Raw genomic sequence first — 19,848 nt, forward strand, 5'->3', positions numbered from 1 at the left:
CAAACCATCTGTGACTATAAGAGCTATCTGCTTCCTCACCTTCTTGAAAAAGATAATAGAGAAACAAACATTATGCTTTCCTAAAGAATAAGCCAGTTCTTCAGCCAGAAAAGTAAATATCTGTGAAGGTTCTGCTCATGTTTCAGCCTCTGAAATGGAAACGGGGGAAATAGCAACATTCTTTGGAATACGGCAGAAAAATTATTTCGAAAAAAGATTTTTTTTAAACCACAAAAGAATAGCAATAGTTTAAGACCAGAGAAAATAGCAAGGTGCAAAAGCCCTGTGGCACAAAGAAACAACATCTGAGAACCTAAATACAGCCAGTATGACCACAGCACAGCAGGCAAAGGGAAACAGAATATGATAAGAATAGATCATGCAGGGCAATATTAAGGATTCTGTTTCTTCCAGAAAACAATGGAAATCATAAATGAGATTTTAGCAAAGAGAATGTCACATTTGCATTTTGAAATGAACACTTCAGCTGCACTAGGGGCAACAAGCTGGAGAGAATATAACAAACCAGAGAGGAATCAATTGTCCAAGTACAAAGCCTCAGATTTGTTCTTAGTTTTGAAGCTACATGTGTTCTATGCTATATAACAACCTGCCACAAACTCGGCAGCTTAAAATAACACATTTATGATCTCAAAGTTTCGATGTGTCATGAATCTGGGCATACTTAGCTGGGTACTCTGCTCAGGGTTTCACAAGGCTACAAACAAGATGTCAGCCAGGCTCAATTTTCATCTGGAGGCTCAAATGGGAAAGAATCTGCTTTCAGGTTGTTAACAGAATAATGCGTTTCCTTGTGGCTGTATGACTGAGGGCACCTTATTTTTCTGGCTGGAGGCCACCCTCATGTCCTAGAGGCCTCACGTGAGAACTTACCACATGGGTGTCATCAACATCTTACTCCATCAAGCCCACGAGACTCTCTCATCTCAAGGGGGCCCAATCCCTCATTTAGGGCTTTTACCTGAAAGAGACAGGCTCACCCAAGATATGTCTCTTTATTATCTCAAATTCAACTGATTTGAGACCTTAATTATATCTGAGAAACCCTTCACTTTCCCATATTCTGTCACAAGTCAAAAGTCCTACCTACACACAATGGGGGAAATGGTTAACACCAAGTGTGGACACCAGGGGGTAGGAATCACGGTGCCACCTTAGAATTATGTCCACCACACCACCAAACATATAAATTTTAATATTGCAAACTACTGAAAACTAGTTCCAGGAACCAGTGGGACCTTCCCACACAGTTCTTATCTTTACACGTTAATAAGAGCATTACTGAGAGAAGATTCCTTTCCTTGAGATATCCACAGTGCTTCTCTATAGTACGGATTTATTCTATTTCTTATAGTTACCCACCAAGAAATGTGAATGCCCTGTGTTCCTTTGATATGTTTCAGTAAATTGTAATATCTCCCTTAGTATTTTCTGTGTCTGTTGCCACCTGCATCTGCTTTTACATTTGTGTTTAGCTGTTTTTCTCCAATATCACAATCCCTCAGTATAGATACACATCTGGCATTGAAAACACAGAAATGGGAACCTTTTAGAGTGGTGTGAATAATAAGCTATCTGTATGACTTTCTTGAACTTAGTAAGTTTTCAGTACATTTGCCTATGTGCGATTCTGAATTATGCAGACCCAACATGGGATCCAACACTGCTAGCAATGATACCCAAAACAACCAAAAAATTCAGAAAACTAAAATTTCATCCTCTAACTTTTAAATCACTCACTACTTCCCTGGTAATCAAAGTGGTACTTTAAATTCTATTTAATACTCGGAGCACATTTTTAAAGCAGCAGTGAAAATCCATTGAAATATTTTAAGCAGAAATATTCATTCTGACTGCAGAACAAAGAATGGATTGTAAATAGGCAAGAGCAGACAGTCAGGGGGCTAGTGTGGTATTCACAAGATACTGGCGGCTTGGATTAGAGTGATAATTGAGGTGATAAAGAGGGGACTATTTTAGACACATTTTGGTGGTAGTGTCAATAGTGCTTGGTGTGGGTTTGATGTGGAGGTAAGAAAAAAGAATATGAATAAGGCTGGAATTTTTTGACTTGAACAGTTTTGTGGATGATGGTATCATTCACCAAGATGGAGAAGACAGGGGAGGGTAAAGTTTGGTGGGTTGTATTACATTGGTCAATTAATCTAATTCTCAGTTTCCTCATGGGTAAAATGGAACTGATAGTAGTAGCATTTCATTGGGTAGTTTTTTTTTGTTGTTTTTTGTTTTTTGCGGTACGCGGGCCTCTCACTGTTGTGGCCTCTCCCGTTGCGGAGCACAGGCTCCGGACGCGCACGCTCAGCAGCCATGGCTCACGGGCCCAGCCGCTCCGTGGCATGTGGGATCTTCCCGGACTGGGGCACGAACCCGTGTGCCCTGCATCGGCAGGCAGACTCTCAACCACTGCGCCACCAGGGAAGCCCCCATTGGGTAGTTTTGAAGATTAAATAAATAATGCTTATGAAACACCTGAAACTTGGTAAATGCTCAGTAAACACTGAATTATCATTATCATCATCATCTTTAGTCAGTACTTATCTTGAAGTACAATAAACAAGTAAAGCTGGATTCAGTATCATTAGGGACATTACAATTGAGGTGGTAATAATTCTCTTTGTGCTAAATATGGAAGTTAAATTTTTATTTTCAGATAAATTTTGGACTATATGTCTAAAGTCCTTTAATCCATGGGGATCTGTATCACATTTTGACAGTTAAGCTTTCGCCACTTGTGAGGTTTACCTGTGAATGTATAATAGTTCGGGGAAAGTTTCCTGAAATTTTTGTTCATCTCCTAAAAAACTTACTGGAGGCTATAATGAGTCTTCAAAATAGACCAAAAGTGCAGGATGTGCATTTAGCATCCATTTTCATCCCCTTCTATAAAGACCCTGTACTTAAGGTTCTGGGAGGCTAATGCAGACATTTGTCAGGCTCTCCAGCAGGAAGGGGCTCCATGTGATATATGTTCCACCAACGAGATGGTCTCATGGGAGATATGGAAGATGCAGGTGAGAGAGAGAGAGCACCTCCCTGCTGCTGTGGAGGCTGGCCAGGAGGTCAGACTCACGTTGGTGGTGTTGGTGGTGGCCAATGCAATCCACATCTGAGGGTCTAGTCACCAGCTTCACGGGTTTAAGGCAGTTGTAGTGCCAGTGGTGGTGGTAATAAGCACAACTGCTTCCTGACTTCTGGATCTTGGCGACAGTAGTGTTAACCTAAGCCAACTCCTCTAGCTCTTTGAAAGATTTTATAAGCTCTTTATTCCTTGTATTAAATTCCTTTTTCATTGAAATATCTAGAATGGTTTCTGTTTCTTATATGGAACTCTGACTAGTACACTGAGTCACATCAAGGGTCTAATTTAACTCCGTTTTTCACTAGTTTTTATCCGATAACATTTTTCTTGACTGAAATTTCCAATCTATTTACCCCACTGCCCCATTTTCACTTCAGGCACTCAATTCACATTTCAGGTGCTTACTTGGTGTTTGTTAAATGAATAAATGTTATGAGGTCATCATCTGGGTTATCTGCTTCATGAAATAGTAACTTATTCCTCCTCCAACTTTCAAATCAATCTAATACAATATTATCAGATTACTCAGATATTTATAATCAGAATAAAATCCTTTTGCACTTTATATAATCTAAGCATATATATAATACCTTACAGAGTAACTTTAGTAAACTTAAATGCCAGTATTATCAAAGGTACAGCCAAACCTTTCTTTATTCATGGACTACCTAGTTATGGAATTTATATTCTCTTTAAGTTATTTCTTAAGAATATTTAGTTAAAGCAAATGACCTTCATTAAACTCACTTTTTCATCAAAATCTAAAGACACCAAGTTACAAATTCAGGAAGAATTTCACTTACATCTATAATCAAGGCAACAGCATTAAATTATTCATTGATTAGTTCTTCTTTTGTTAGCTCTCTTCTTGACGAAAGTTTTAGATTCTGTTGAATATGATTACTTCCTCTTTAAATATGTTCAAACCCTCATTATTCATAACCTTATAATCTGACTTTAACCATACTTTGAAGGTCCAGACTGCAGAAAAACAAACTTTACAAAGCCTGGCACCAAATAAAACATTTATCAGATCTGTGGCTGGATTATAAAACTTTTTTAGCTTTTAAATATAGTGGATAGGGCTTCCCTGGTGGCGCAGTGGTTGAGAGTCCACCTGCCGATGCAGGGGACACGGGTTCGTGCCCCGGTCCAGGAAGATCCCACATGCCGCGGAGTGGCTGGGCCCGTGACCCATGGCCGCTGAGCCTGCACATCCAGAGCCTGTGCTCCGCAATGGGAGAGGCCACAGCAGTGAGAGGCCCACGTACCACAAAAAAAAAAAAAAAAATTTATATATATATATATATATATATATATATATATATATATATAGTGGATACACAAAGGTAAAAAAAAAAAAAAGTTTTTTAAAAAGTCAATGAATTGAATACTAATGGATGACCCAGGTTAGTTTGAGTCACAATATCATTTGCTCAGATGTATTTTCCTTCCTAAGGCTGTAAGGCTGAGCAGACATTCCTGACATTCCTGACACTAGCACTTAAAGGAGAGTCCCGTCCATCAAATGCAGTGGTCCAGTGAGGAAACTTGGTATAGCCTTCTGATCCATTTTATTTACCTCTGGACTAAATACTAAGATTTTCTTAAGATCAAGGGCCATTATGGGTTTGATGAAGAAACAATAGACAGCTGGGAATAAGCTCTTCTTGAAATGATGAGTTACCTGACAGTCCCTAAGCACTGGGTTTGATGTCCTCAGGGGAAAGGGCATGACCTTATCAGTGTTGCCAGAAAAATATGACACTGACCTTTAAGCACAACATTGTTACATCTTTGTTCTCCACAGAGAGGGGATAATAGCAGATTGGACACTGTATTCATCATCCCTTATTGAAAATACATTTAACTTTCGCCTTTAAGATGTCTGTATTTTTCTTTAGCCAGCAATCCCCTCTCTCATACAGATTTACCGCACGAAGAATCCTTTGATCCTCACTAAATCAGTCCATCATGGAATATTTTTTTGTACTGTTCTCATTTTTATCCATACAAATTTACCCACCCAGTGCATGCTAGGGCATGGCGATACAATGGAATGTTAATATTTGACCAACATCGGCATTAGATTTTAACATATTTTTAAAAACAGTTTCCTTCCACTAATATCAGCCAACAACATGGAGCACAAATAACACAATCATAGTTGGTGATTTTAAAATGGACACTTTATCAATTGCCTATTCTACAAACAGGCTGCACAGAAAACAACCGTAAAACCCCCTTCTTATGCGCTATGAACCTTAGTTAACTCAAAAGTATGTGAGGGCTTGCTGTTGAACTCCCGCCCATGACTACACTAATCTTTGGGTTATGTAGGTGGCTCTGCTGATCTTATCTGGGTTTGCTCACATATCTAGGGGTCAGCTGGCTGTGCTAATCTGGGATGACCTGGGCTAGCACTTCACAACTTGACCCTGCACTGTTTCCCATCCACCTGCAGCGTAGACCTAGCACAGTCTTAGAGCAACTGAAGAGAGCAGGAGAGAGATGACAATTGCACAAATACTTTTCCTGTTGTTTGAAGCCTCTGTTGTTGCCACTTTTACTGCATGCCACTGCCCAAAGTAAGTCACGTGGCCCCAAAGTCAATATGGGAGAGAATAAAAAGTTATATGGTAAAGGATGTGGATACACGAAGGAAGAAAACAAAAACACTAATTAGAAAAGATATATGCACTCCAATGTTCAATGCAGCATTATTTACAATAGCCAAGATGTGGAAGCAACCTACCTGTCCATCAACAGATGAATGGATAAAGAAGATATATATATAGTGGTATATTAGCCATGAAAAGAGAATGAAATTTTTCCATTTGCAACAACATGGATGGACCTGGAGGGTGTTATGCTTAGTGAAATAAGTCACAGAAAGACAAATACTGTATGATATTATTTATATGTGGAATCTAAAAAATAAAGCAAACAAATGAATATAACAAAACAGAAACATACTCACAGATACAGAGAACAAACTAGTGGTTACCAGTGGGGAGAGAGAAAGGGGGAGGGACAAGATAGGGATAGGGCATTAAGAGGTATAAACTATTATGTATAAAATAAATAAAGCTACAAGGATATATTGTACAGCACAACAAATAGAGCCAATATAACTTTAAATGGAGTATAATTATAAAAATATTGAATCATTATGTTGTACACCTGAAACTAATATTGTAAATCAACTATACTTTTTTTTAAAAGGATTAATTTTTTAATCAACTATAATTTTTCACGGAGGGGTGAAAAAAAATCAGGCCTCTTAATACAATAAATCTACCACAGATCCTTCTTAATATCAGTTTACTGTATTAAAATGCATATAAAACCAAAAAGAAAAGCTATATTATGAAAAGTAGCAGAACCTAAATTAAAATGATAAGGACACATTGGAAGAAATACTTGCATCTCTAATGTATAAAGATCACATTCAAATTCGTAAGAAAAGCATCAAGATTCTAGTGGTAAGTTCCCAAAGGACAGCAACAAAGAGTTCATTTAAGAAGTAATGCAAGTACTGAACAAATATACAGACTAATGTTTATACTCATTTGTGGTCAAAGACGTCAGTTAAAGCTAACCTGAGATAGAATTTACAACTAGTATATTGGCCAAAAAAAGCCTAATCTTTCTTATTTATGAACTTGAGGATCTTTGTAATCCCTGAGAAACTGAATATTTAGTTTGGTGCCACAGACCTTTCCTCCTGGCAACAAACATTTGTCATATTTAGCTATCCAGTATCTGAATCTCCCTCCCCTCTTGCTATTAGCACTACCATCATCCTTTTGAGAAAATTCCCAACTGACTATGATTTTGAAATCACTCCCAGTGATTTTCAGAAGAAAATCATTCCAATTTGCTCACTCCCACTGCAGCCTCCCTCTTCATAAGATGAGAGTGGTATATTCTTCTTTAATTTGCCCTTGACACAGTTTCCTAAATTCTGTCCATCACTCATTCCTGGGATGCTGATTCAGCAGTTGAGGTCAAATTAATCATCATGCAGGGACAGGATAGAGGTCAGACTGTTTTTGTGGCATGACCTTGGCTGCAGTTCTGCCTGCTTATCCCTCAGAGGACCCCTATTTCCTGTCCATTCTCCTAGTTCAGTCCCCCAGGGTCCCATTTATTATGTCACTTCCCAATATCTTCACAATAAATTCCCATTTGCTCAGATGGTCAGGTTTGTTTCTGTGCTCGTAACCAACACTCTAGACTGGAGAAATCAAAACACAGAGATTCTGGTTTCGATGTATCCCCCTAAAAGATATGAAGTCCTAACCCCCAGGACCTGTGAAGGTGACCCTATCTGGAAAGAGTCTTTGCAGATGTTATCAAGATAAGATGAGGTCATAGTGGTGTAGGGTGGGCCCTTAATCCAATAAGATTGGTGTCCTTTTAGGAAGAGGAGACAGAGGCGCACAGGGAGAGAACACCATGTAAAGACACACTCTCGAGGGAAGAACGTGATGTGCTGCAAGCCAAGGGCCACCAAGACAGGAAGAGCCAAAGAAGGATCTCCCAGAGAGGTTTCTGAGGGAACATGGCCCTGGCAACATCTTACTTTCAAACTTCTGACCTTCAGAATTGTGAGGCAATACGTTTCTGTTGTTTTAAGCCCCCAGTTTATGGTACTGTGTTACAGAAGTCCTAGGAAATATATGTTAATTTATTACTTATGATAATTATGAACCACTTATCATATAAGAAGCTCATTATATATCTGTAACTCAAATCCTTTCCTAGATAACTGCTCATATGACATTTTCACCCACCCAACCCAAGCTTCTGCATATAGAAAGCATATAAATAAGAACCCACTTGGTAGATAGAAGCATGCAAATGAACAGAGAGCACAGGGCAGAGTGGGATTACCCTAAGAAGCTAAGTACTTTCTATCTTATCCTATTCTCCCCAACACTTTATCTTGTTATCAACCATGAGTAAAATGTCCCTCCTACCATCAACCAGGCCACTTTTTGAATACTCTATAAATATTTACCAAAATAAATTAAATTGAGTCCTTGACAAACCAAGAATTAGGTACTACGTAGTAACACAAGAGTTTTTAGGAGATCTGGATTTTCACCATAACAACACCATCACCAACCCTGAAATGTATATAAATAGGAAAAGCAGGTGTGACATGTCTTCAGTTCTATTCATGTTCAATGTCCTGTAAAACAACTAAGGTAGGTTCAATGGAAGGACATTAAAACAGAAAGGACAAAGAGATACTCTCTAAAATGAGTTTGTCCAGAGGGGCTTAAACACTGTGTGCAACTGTCTTATCAGTTGAGTAGACAGCAATCAGTGTAATTAAAGTGGGCAATGATAAGATTTTTAAACTTCCTTAAAGTTTTATTATATTTGACAGTCCAATTTGCCTGTAGGTCACTGGGCAAACAAAAATGTGTGTTATAGGTATTATGCTGGCTTTTTAATTTTCTACTGGGATTTTCATTATATATTAGCTTCTCAGTCATTTCAAAATTCCTCGAATTTCTTTCTGATACTGTCATTTGATTTAGCAACTGGATAGAAGCAGCTGAAAGCATTTCTTGGTCTTAAATTAGAGTTGGCCATGACAAATGTTCCTGCAAAAATATAGGATGAATCCCACACATTTATCACGGCATCTGGGCCATGTTTGTTTCTGTAGGACAGAGGAGAGGGTAGAAAGGATTCTTATGTTGGTAAACTGAAAGTCTAAGAATTACACTTGCCATCTGGGATTGCTTTGACGAGAATACTGGCCTGTTCCTCCCACTTAATTACCAAAATGAAGTATCATCATGCAAAGACAATGATCTTCGTGATCGAGACTTAAGGAAAACCAAAAGAGTAAATACTTTGATTTAAATATGGTTGGATTTATTTACTGTGACATTCAACAAGCTTCTCAAGTTTTTAGCAAAAATTTCATGCACACATTTAGCCTATACAAACAAGAAGTTACATAAACCCAACATAATTAAAGCAATTTATATAGGGCATAAACTTCATGATGTTTTACCGTCAACTTGTAAGTAAAGAAAGCAACTAACAGAAATAACTTCTCCCAGCAAAAACACTTATGTGGTTTACAGAGTTCCAAAATACCAGTCTTTAAATATGTACTATTCCACCAAGTGCCAAAAGGAGAATAGCAAACTAAACAGAGCAAACTAAGGCCTCAATTTAGAGATTTGGTAAGGAAGTAAAATGAAGACCTGCTTTTATGTGTGCTGTCATAAAGAATCAACTTAATTTCTCCAGCAGTATAGTTTCATTAACTCCATTAGGGAATACAATTTCAAATAAAAACCTTAGGTTCACCTAAGCTGTTGAACACACCTAACTGTTGAACACTTAACTCAAGGGTAATACTTCTGGTATTAAATCTACCGAGTTCCAGAAATACTCAAACTTTTCCACTGCAGAATCTTCCTTGTTTCATAATAGAAATGGTGTATTTCTAAGGCCAGATGGGCAATTAAGAAGCATGCTAAATGGCTACCTGAGGTCATAATCAGAACAGGGACTCAGAAATGCTGCCCTTTATGGAAATAATACTAATTCAGGTTTCTTCCTATTAGCCGTGTGTCTGAGTAAACCTTAGCACTAGACCCACACTAGAGCCCCTTATTGAGCTGACGCCCACCAGCAATATTTCAAGGAATGAGCTGTCAGGCCCCAAACTTGCTTTGACAGAATTGTTACAACAGTAAACCTTTGCCCTGGGCACCAACCTGACACAACCCTTTGACGAGCGGTTTCACTCTGCAGTGAAGAGAACAGATAGGTATGATTCTCACCTAATAGACTTAGCGGTAGCTTAATTTCGAAATGATACGGATAAAAACTAGTAGTAGTATCAATTAATTTTCTGATTCTGCATCCCATAACAGAATAACCAATTGCTTTTCGGAATCAAGTCTCAAAAACATTTTTTTAATTAACTGAACTCTTTTCAATACCAGTTGTATGGACACTAATCATCTTAAGGTTCTTAGTAATTTACTTTTACTCCAGGAATTTTCATCTTTGGAAAGCATCCTTACCCATTCAGAGGGGATTGGCCAAGTTATTTGGAAGAAACCCTGGATCTGCACAAATAAGTATTGTGTAGTACATAGATCCAGATTCGATTCTGGGATGAAGGATGGAAGGGCTGGCTTTAGTGGACATGAGGCTAAATTCTAAAGCAAGCTACGTTGGAGTGGGAAACTTGTTCAAAGCAGCCATCCCAATATCAGTTTTTTAAGTTCTTGCCTTCAAACCACCCAAAATACGCATTTTTTACAAAATCTAGAAAGGTATCATTTCAATGCTAAAAACTGCCTTCCTGATCCTTCTTCACTGTTCTTTCCTCCCAGAGTGAAAATATTCCATCCTGGTGAGCCCTAATAGGAAGAAGTGAGCAAAGCCCAGGAGTCACTTCAGGGCAACTTAAATCTGCCTCGCTATCCAGCTTTACTGATTCACTACTTTTTAGAAGCAGGTGAAACACCGTAGGTGTCTGCAGGCTCAGATATGCAGGTGTCTGCATGTCTGCAGGCTCAGACATGCAGGTGTCTGCATTCCTCTCACACATGCTGGCCCAGTGGTGTGCTTGGGTTTAGAGCTGAGTCTGAGGTCGCAGATGCTTCCTCCTGATGGGACTATATCAGAATTAGAGTGTTGTTACCACCATCTTGGGAAGAAGAACCAGGTTTAGGGGCAGAAAAGCCACTGATACTCTTCCTACGCAGAGTCAGCATTCCCTCCCTTGCCCCACCACTGTGTCCTCTCAAATAGGCTCCAATTTGGGGGTTTGGGGGGAGGGTCGTCCTTCCTAACAACTGTGCTTGATCTTAGAGATGAAGATAGACTTACATGGCAAAAATGGTGTGTGACTATGTGCTAGCGAAAAATATTATCAGAAAGAGCCGTACTTTGCATGGTGTCGGCTGTGGGACGGAGCATAGTCACGACTCAGGCAAATTTTCTTTAAGTCATACGTCTCATGGAAACAGCCCAAATGATCAGAGCAACTCGGGTACAGATGCCAATGACAGAGAAATAAAGGGATGAGGCTTAATGAAACATTTACTAAAACTCTCAGGCCTCAACACAGGAACGTAAAGTCTAAAGCTAGCAACTATGCGTGAGAAAGGACATGAAATTGCTAGACTTTAAACAGGAGTCAGACATGGGGGTGTGGGGAAGGGGAGGCTGGGATGTAGTGAGAGAGTAGCCTTGACATATATACGCTAGCAACTGTAAACTATTTAGCTAGTGGGAAGCAGTCGCATAGCACGGGGAGATCAGCTCGGTGCTTTGTGACCACCTAGAGGGGTGGGATAGGGAGGGTGGGAGGGAGACACAAGAGGGAGGGGATATGGGGATATAGGTATACATATAGCTGACTCACTTTGTTGTACAGCAGAAACTAACACAACATTGTAAAGCAGTTATACTCTAATAAAGATGTATTTTTAGAAAAGAAATGAAATCCAAAAAATAAATAAATAGGAGTCAAACATAAAATTACAGTGAGTTAGCCACAGGAGGACACGGCTCAATTAGTCATTCAAGAGACGAACTGCTGTGAAGAGCGTGGGATGCTGACAGGTCAGATCCCAGGTTTCCGGATCAGCTTGGGCGCTCACACTGAGGCCACGCCCCCCAAAACATGCATGAGAAAGGACTCCTTTAATAATCAGCGTTGGCTTTGGGAGGCCCATCATCCTCACCAAGACCTTCTGGGAGTGGCACTGCCTTCCACTCTTCCAACCTAATGATTCTTCCTTCTCCCTGTTTTTTCACAGGTGTTGGGCATGCAGGGCAGTCTACAACCTCTCCTTGCTCACCTGTCCCCCTCCCCTTTATTTTTCACAGGCAACGCCCCCAGCAAATCGTTTGCACTTCTGATTCCATTATGGTGTCCACTTACTGAAGGACTTGAACAGATGCCAACAAATATATAAATCAGTATAGTTCTGGCTTGTCTTGCTGAGAGACAGAACAATAGCTGAAAATTTTTATTGAATTGTAACCATGGAGGAAAAAAAATAAATCACCACCTCTCCTCTCTACTGAAGCATACATCATTTCCAAAGTCTCATTTCTTTTTTAAGCGGTTGCTTCCCCTTAACCATTTCAAATAGAATCTTCTCTTTTCTTGGCCTTCCTACTGTATCTATTATTCCATCTCTCTCTCTCTAGCTCAAAGTAAAATATATTCTGTTGATATTGATGAAGAAGTTACATGGACGGGGAGCAAATTTGTAATAGACTTAAGCATTATCTAAGAATAGGTATTACTTAAGAACAGCTATTTATACTAGATTCACACTAGATACACGCTAGATACTAGACTGTCATGCTTTTGTGTTTTGTGCTTTTCAGTACCTGGTGAAAGAGGTAAGTGCACATTTAGAAGTTAATTTAACCTAAATAACCTTGGCTTCTGAGACGGGTAATGCCCCAAAGCTTGTAATTCATTTGATCACAACTATCAAATAATGTCTGCATTAGGACTCATTCAGGATTGTAAATTTGCTCTTGGAAAGGACATTTGGAGGCAGTTCCATACTATTTTTTTTAACATCGTTATTGGAGTATAATTGCTTTACAATTGTGTGTTAGTTTCTGCTTTATAACAAAGTGAATCAGCTATACATATACATATATCCCCACATCCCCTCCCTCTTGCGTCTCCCTCCCACCCTCCCTATCACACCCCTCTAGGTGGTCACAAAGCACCGAGCTGATCTCCCTGTGCTATGCGGCTGCATCCCACTAGCTATCCTGTTTGACATTTGGTAGTGTATATATGTCCATGTCACTCTCTCACTTCGTCCCAGCTTACCCTTCTCCCTCCCCGTGTCCTCAAGTCCATTCTCTACATCTGCATCTTTATTCCTGTCCTGTCCCTAGGCTCTTCAGAACCTTTTTTTTTTTTTTTTACATTCCATATATATGTGTTAGCATATGGTATCTGTTTTTCTTTTTCTGACTTACTTCACTCTGTATGATAGACTCTATGTCCATCCACCTCACTACAAATAACTCAATTTTGTTTCTTTTTATGGCTGAGTAACATTCCATTGTATATATGTGCCACATCTTCTTTATCCATTCCTCTGTCGATGGACACTTAGGTTGCTTCCATGTTCTGGCTATTGTAAATAGAGCTGCAATGAACATTGTGGTACATGACTCTTTTTGAATTATGGTTTTCTCAGGGTATATGCCCAATAGTGGGATTGCTGGGTCATTTTGTTTGTTTGTTTGTTTTGTTTTTTCCCATACTTCTTTAGCAATTATTTTTCAAGCTTCCATTCATTCCAGGTTTGTCTACATCATCAACCTTCCTTTCCTGCATGGTTCATTACTCTAAATTATCCATTTGCATCACTTCCACATAAACTTTATTTTCTTTGTAAACAGAGAGAATGGAACCCGTAGGCTAATCAACCTCCCCATGTCTGTGCTGCAGACACCAAGGATGAATCTTTATTAGAGAGTAGAGTGGGAGGACAGCGAAAAAGCGCCTGCTCCATCCCCTGAGCGCCATCTGCCTTCGAGGGCACAGACAGTGCCCACCCAGAGGGCTCTCCTGCCCACAGATAAGCCCACACTCTGCACCACTGACAGCTGTGTGAGGAAGAGGCACTAAAGCTGAGAAGAACATGGAACTGCACATATCGGTCATCAAAAGATGCAGAATAAGCCCCAAAGGAACAGAAATATGAGGCTCATTTTAGGTTTTAAAATCAGCTAACTCCTCTAGCAAAAATGAGAGTTTTTCTTTTTTAAAGCCTATAGAATCTCTAGTTCCCAATCTGTTCAGAGACTTACCTCCCTTTACAAACTCACAAAAATAGATACGCAACCAACCTCTGAAACTCAGCATAAGAAATAGAAATTGCTGCTTTAAGATTTCTTTGCAAATCAACATCTTAAATTAGATATGAGGAAACAAGTCACCTTCTCTATCCTTTAAGAAAGGCGCAAAAACAAGATGCTGTCTGGAGTTGATATGAGAAATCCCACTTTTCCTGACTCTAATGCAGGAAGGGTATCACTGACAGGGAAATGAAAAGCCTGAAGGAAATTGACTGAAGAAGGCGAGGGAGGGGCAGGGCGGGGGGATACCAAAAAAAAAGAAAAGAGAAAGGAATGGGAAACGAGTGTAAGATCCATGCTACTACTCCTAAAATGACACAAAAACACATTTAGGGGGCTTCCCTGGTGGCGCAGTGTTTGAGAGTCCGCCTGCCGATGCAGGGGACACGGGTTTGTGCCCCGGTCCGGGAGGATCCCACATGCCGCGGAGCGGCTGGGCCTGTGAGCCGTGGCCGCTGGGCCTGCGCGTCCGGAGCCTGTGCTCTGCAACGGGAGAGGCCACGGCAGTGAGAGGCCCGCGTACCGCAAAAAAAAAAAAAAAAAAAAAAAAAAACCACATTTAGACCATGTTGAAAAACCACATTATTAATAAAATGATTTCACCATTCTGACAATATATAACAGATTTATCTGTGAATTTAAATTGTAGACTGCCTACTCTTGTTTGGATCATTATGTTATCTAGTTTTTATTTCTTCAGAAGATTACTGAAATGTATACCAGAAAGATATTCTCTTCATCTTGGTGGGGGAAAAGGTCAAGAAATAAAGTCAGTGTCCAAGTCTTTACTCTGAGTCAATAGCAGATCTGCAACTAGAGCTCACAACTACCTCTTGCTGGACTCAGATGTAGCCATAGGATGACTGACTAGAGAGCCAAACATTAGTGACTACTAATGTAATCAGGAGCTACTTTGTTAATGGAGCAAGTGTGCCCTATACGTTTCCTCGGTCCCTCATGCAAGCTGACTTCTGGTGCCTGCTCCTCCTATGCATTACCTCTATCTGGGCATCAGCAGTGGAGACAGTTGGTCCCTAGCTAAGATCTCTGCCACCTAAGATAGTACAGAGATGAATTTTGATGCAAAGCTAAAAGCTCTATAGAAATTATCATTGCCAGTGTTCAGTTGTTTTTTCTAAATATTGACATATCAGAACTAAAAACTATCCTCTTCACTAAATTTGATTCTATGTGAGACAATCATAATATGAATTGCTTTCTGGAAAAATGATGCATGGGAAGATGAACAATCTTATTCTATTTGGGAGAATCAGAGGTGTAGTTCAGTCTCTCATATGGTTTCTTCCCACCTATTTCGTAAGTCCTAACTTTTCTTACCACCTACGGCCTGGCCAATTCTCCATATAAGCTTATGACTACATCCTTAATAAGATCTAGATTGCTAGTACCACAAGACCATTGTCAAGCATTCAATAAATAACTCTGAGTATCAGTACTACCAAATAGACAATCAGAAGGCTGGGAGAAGCCACGTGTGTTAACTGGGTGGCAGACTTCAGACCCTTTCTCATTAGTACATTAGCCCAGTAGCAAAAAATTGATTTATCAAAGTAATTATTAATATCTAAATTATCTGAACAATTACAAATTAGTGATTATCTGAATTACCATATTTGAAAATTATTATTAATATTATTAAAAGTTGTAATTTATTGTCATCAATTCTCTAGATTCTAAAAGAGATTCCAGCAGAGAAACGTCGAGATGGAGATGTGAATGATATAGAAGCCATAAACTTTGCGAAACAAGCCACCAGAAATGGGGCATCTGAAGTACGGAAGAAACCTAAATATAGGGAGGATCTTAGAGAGAATCCACGTCCACTTCACATTTCTGCCTGACTCTCATTCTATCGCTAATCTTCCGAGCTCATGGCCGATTTTAAGGTCAAGTGTTTCAAGTATATTTTTCTGAAATGGGCTGATACAGAGCCACTTCGTACTCTTTGCCTTTTGTTTTAAGGAGACTCTAGATTGAAAAGTAAAAAGTCTTTGTCCTCGATTTTAAATGGATTGAACTGCATGTGAGAATAGAGTGCACTGTTTCCTCCTCCTGTAATGTTTTCATAATTGGTGACCTGAAAACAAAATAGAACTGGTGACATATTCACAGGACAAGTTGATATATTGAGTTCAGAATTCTTGATGTAACACAAAGCGACAGATGACAAAAAAAAATTGACATATTTGTTAAACAGAAACCTAACAGAAGTCAATGTTAAATTATTCTACTCTTCTCATCAAGTAATTCAATTGAAATTCACTCCTAGTCTAGGGGAGACCTTCAAGATGGCAGAGGAGTAAGACGTAGAGATCATCTTCCTCACCACAAATACATCAGAAATATATCTACATGTGGAACAACTCCTATAGGACACCTACTACTAAACGCTGGCAGAAGACCTCAGACCTCCCAAAAGGCAAGAAACTCCCCACATACCTGGGTAGGGCAAAAGAAAAAAGAAAAAACAGAGACAAAAGGATAGGGACGGGACCTGCACCAGTGGGAGGGAGCTGTGAAGGAGGAAAGGTCTCCACACACTAGGAGCCCCTTCACTGGTGGAGACGGGGGATGGCAGGGGGGAATCTTTGGAGCCACAGAGGAGAGCACAGCAACAGGGGTGCGGAGGGCAAAGCAGAGAGATTCCCACACAGAGGATCGGTGCCGATCCGAACACAAGAGAAGGAAAAGACCTACAATAACAAACCCAAAACAATTAAGAAGATGGGAATAGGAACATACATATCGATAATTACCTTAAATGTAAATAGACTAAATGCTCCCACCAAAAGACAGAGACTGGCTGAATGGATACAAAAACAAGACCCATATATTTGCTGTCTACAAGAGACCCACTTCAGACCTAGGGACACATACAGACTGAAAATGAGGGGATGGAAAAAGATATTCCATACAAATGGAAATCAAAAGAAAGCTGGAGTAGCAATTCTCATATCAGACATAACAGACTTTAAAATAAAGACTATTACAAGAGACAAAGAAGGACACTACATAATGATCAAGGGATCGATCCAAAAAGAAGTTATAACAATTGTAAATATTTATGCACCCAACATAGGAACACCTTAATACATAAGGCAAATATTAAGAGCCATAAAAGGGGAAATCGACAGTAACACATTCATAGTAGGGGACTTTAACACCCCACTTTCACCAATGGACAGATCACCCCAAATGAAAATAAGTAAGGAAACACAAGTTTTAAATGATACATTAAACAAGATGGACTTAATTGATATTTATAGGACATTCCATCCAAAAACAACAGAATACACTTTCTTTTCAAGTGCTCAGGGTAACAGTCTCCAGGATAGATCATATCTTGGGTCACAAATCAAGCCTTGGTAAATTTAAGAATATTTAAATCGTATCAAGTATCTTTTCCAACTACAATGCTATGAGACTAGATATCAATTACAGGAAAAAATCTGTTAAAAATACAAACACATGGCAAAGAGATCACTGAAGAGATCAAAGAGGAAATCAAAAAATACCTAGAAACAAATGACAATGGAAACACAACCACCCCAAAACTATGGGATGCAGCAAAATTAGTTCTAACAGGGAAACTTATAGCAATACAATGCTACCTCAAGAAACAAGAAACATCCCAAAAAAACAACCTAACCTTAAACCTAAAACAATTAGAGAAAGAAGAACAAAAAAACCCAAAAGTTAGCAGAAGGAAAGAAATCATAAAGATCAGATCAGAAATAAATGTAAAAGAAATGAAGGAAACAATAGCAAAGATCAATAAAACTAAAAGCTGGTTCTTTGAGAAGATAAACAAAATTGATAAACCATTAACCATACTCATCAAGAAAAAAGGGAGAAGACTCAAATCAATAGAATTAGAAATGAAAAAGAAGTAACAATTGATACTGCAGAAATACAAATGATCATGAGAGATTAATGCAAGCAACTATATGCCAACAAAATGGACAACGTGCAAGAAATGGACAAATTCTTAGAAAAGCACAACCTTCTGAGATTGAACCAGGAAGAAATAGAAAATATACACAGACCAATCACAAGCACTGAAATTGAGACTGTGATTAAAAATCTTCCAAAAAACAAAAGCCCAGGACCAGATGGCTTCACAGGCAAATTCTATCACATTTAGAGAAGAGCTAACACCTATCCTTCTCAAACTCTTCAAAAATACAGCAGAGGCAGGAACACTCCCAAACTCATTCTACGAGGCCACGATCACCCTGATACCAAAACCAGACAAAGATGTCACAAAGAAAGAAAACTACAGGCCAATATCACTGAGGAACATAGATGCAAAAATCCTCAACAAAATACTAGCAAACAGAATCCAACAGCATATTAAACGGATCATACACCAGGATCAAGTGGGGTTTATCCCAGGAATGCGAGGATTCTTCAGTATATGCAAATCAATTAATGTGATACACCATATTAACAAATTGAAGAATAAAAACCATATGATCATCTCAATAGATGCAGGAAAAGCTTTCAACAAAATTCAACACCCACTTATGATAAAAACCCTCCAGAAAGTAGGCCTAGAGGGAACTTACCTCAACATAATAAAGGCTGTATACGACAAACCCACAGCCAACATCTTTCTCAATGGTGAAAAACTGAAACCGTTTCCACTAAGATCAGGATGAGAAAAGGTTGTCCACTCTCACCACTATTATTCAACATAGTTTTGGAAGTTTTAGTCACAGCAATCAGAGAAGGAAAAGAAATAAAAGGAATCCAAATTGGAAAAGAAGAAGTAAAACTGTCACTGTTGGAGATGACATGATACTATACATGGAGAATCCTAAAGGTGCTACCAGAAAACTACTAGAACTAATCAAACAATTTGGTAAAGTAGCAGGATACAAAACTAATGCATAGAAATCTCTTGCATTCCTATACACTAATGATGAAAAATCTGAAAGTGAAATAAGGAAACACTCCCATATACCATTGCAACCAAAAGAATAAAATACCTAGGAATAAACATACCTAAGGAGACCAAAGGCCTGTATGCAGAAAACCAGAAGACACTGATGTAAGGAATTAAAGATGATACAAACAGATGGAGAGATATACATGTTACTGTACTGGAAGAATCAACATTGCGAAAATGACTAAACTACCCAAAGCAATCTACAGATTCAATGCAATCCCTATCAAACTACCACTGGCATTTTTCACAGAACTAGAACAAAAAATTTCACAATTTGTATGGAAACACAAAAGACCCTGAATAGCCAAAGCAATCTTGAGAAAGAAAAATGGAGCTGGAGCATTCAGGATCCCAGACTTCAGACTATACTACAAAGCTACAGTAATCAAGACTACATGGTACTGGCACAAAAACAGAAAAATAGATCAATGGAACAGGATAGAAAGCCCAGAGATAAACCCACTCACATATGGTCACCTTATCTTTGATAAAGGAGGCAGGAATATACAGTGGAGAAAAGACAGCCTCTTCAATAAGTGGTGCTGGGAAAACTGGACAGCTACATGTAAAAGAATGAAATTAGAACACTCCCTAACACCGTACACAAAAATAAACTCAAAATGGATTAAAGACCTCAATGTAAGGTCAGACACTATCAAACTCTTAGAGGAAAACATAGGCAGAACACTGTATGACATAAATCACAGCAAGATCCTTTTTGACCCACCTCCTAGAGAAATGGAAATAAAAACAAAAATAAACAAATGAGACCTAATGAAACTTAAATGCTTTTGCACAGCAAAGGAAAACATAAACAAGACCAAAAGACAACCCTCAGAGTGGGAGAAAATATTTG

Source organism: Orcinus orca, chromosome 4, assembly GCF_937001465.1.
Source record: "Orcinus orca chromosome 4, mOrcOrc1.1, whole genome shotgun sequence".
NCBI classification, from domain to species: domain Eukaryota; kingdom Metazoa; phylum Chordata; class Mammalia; order Artiodactyla; family Delphinidae; genus Orcinus; species Orcinus orca.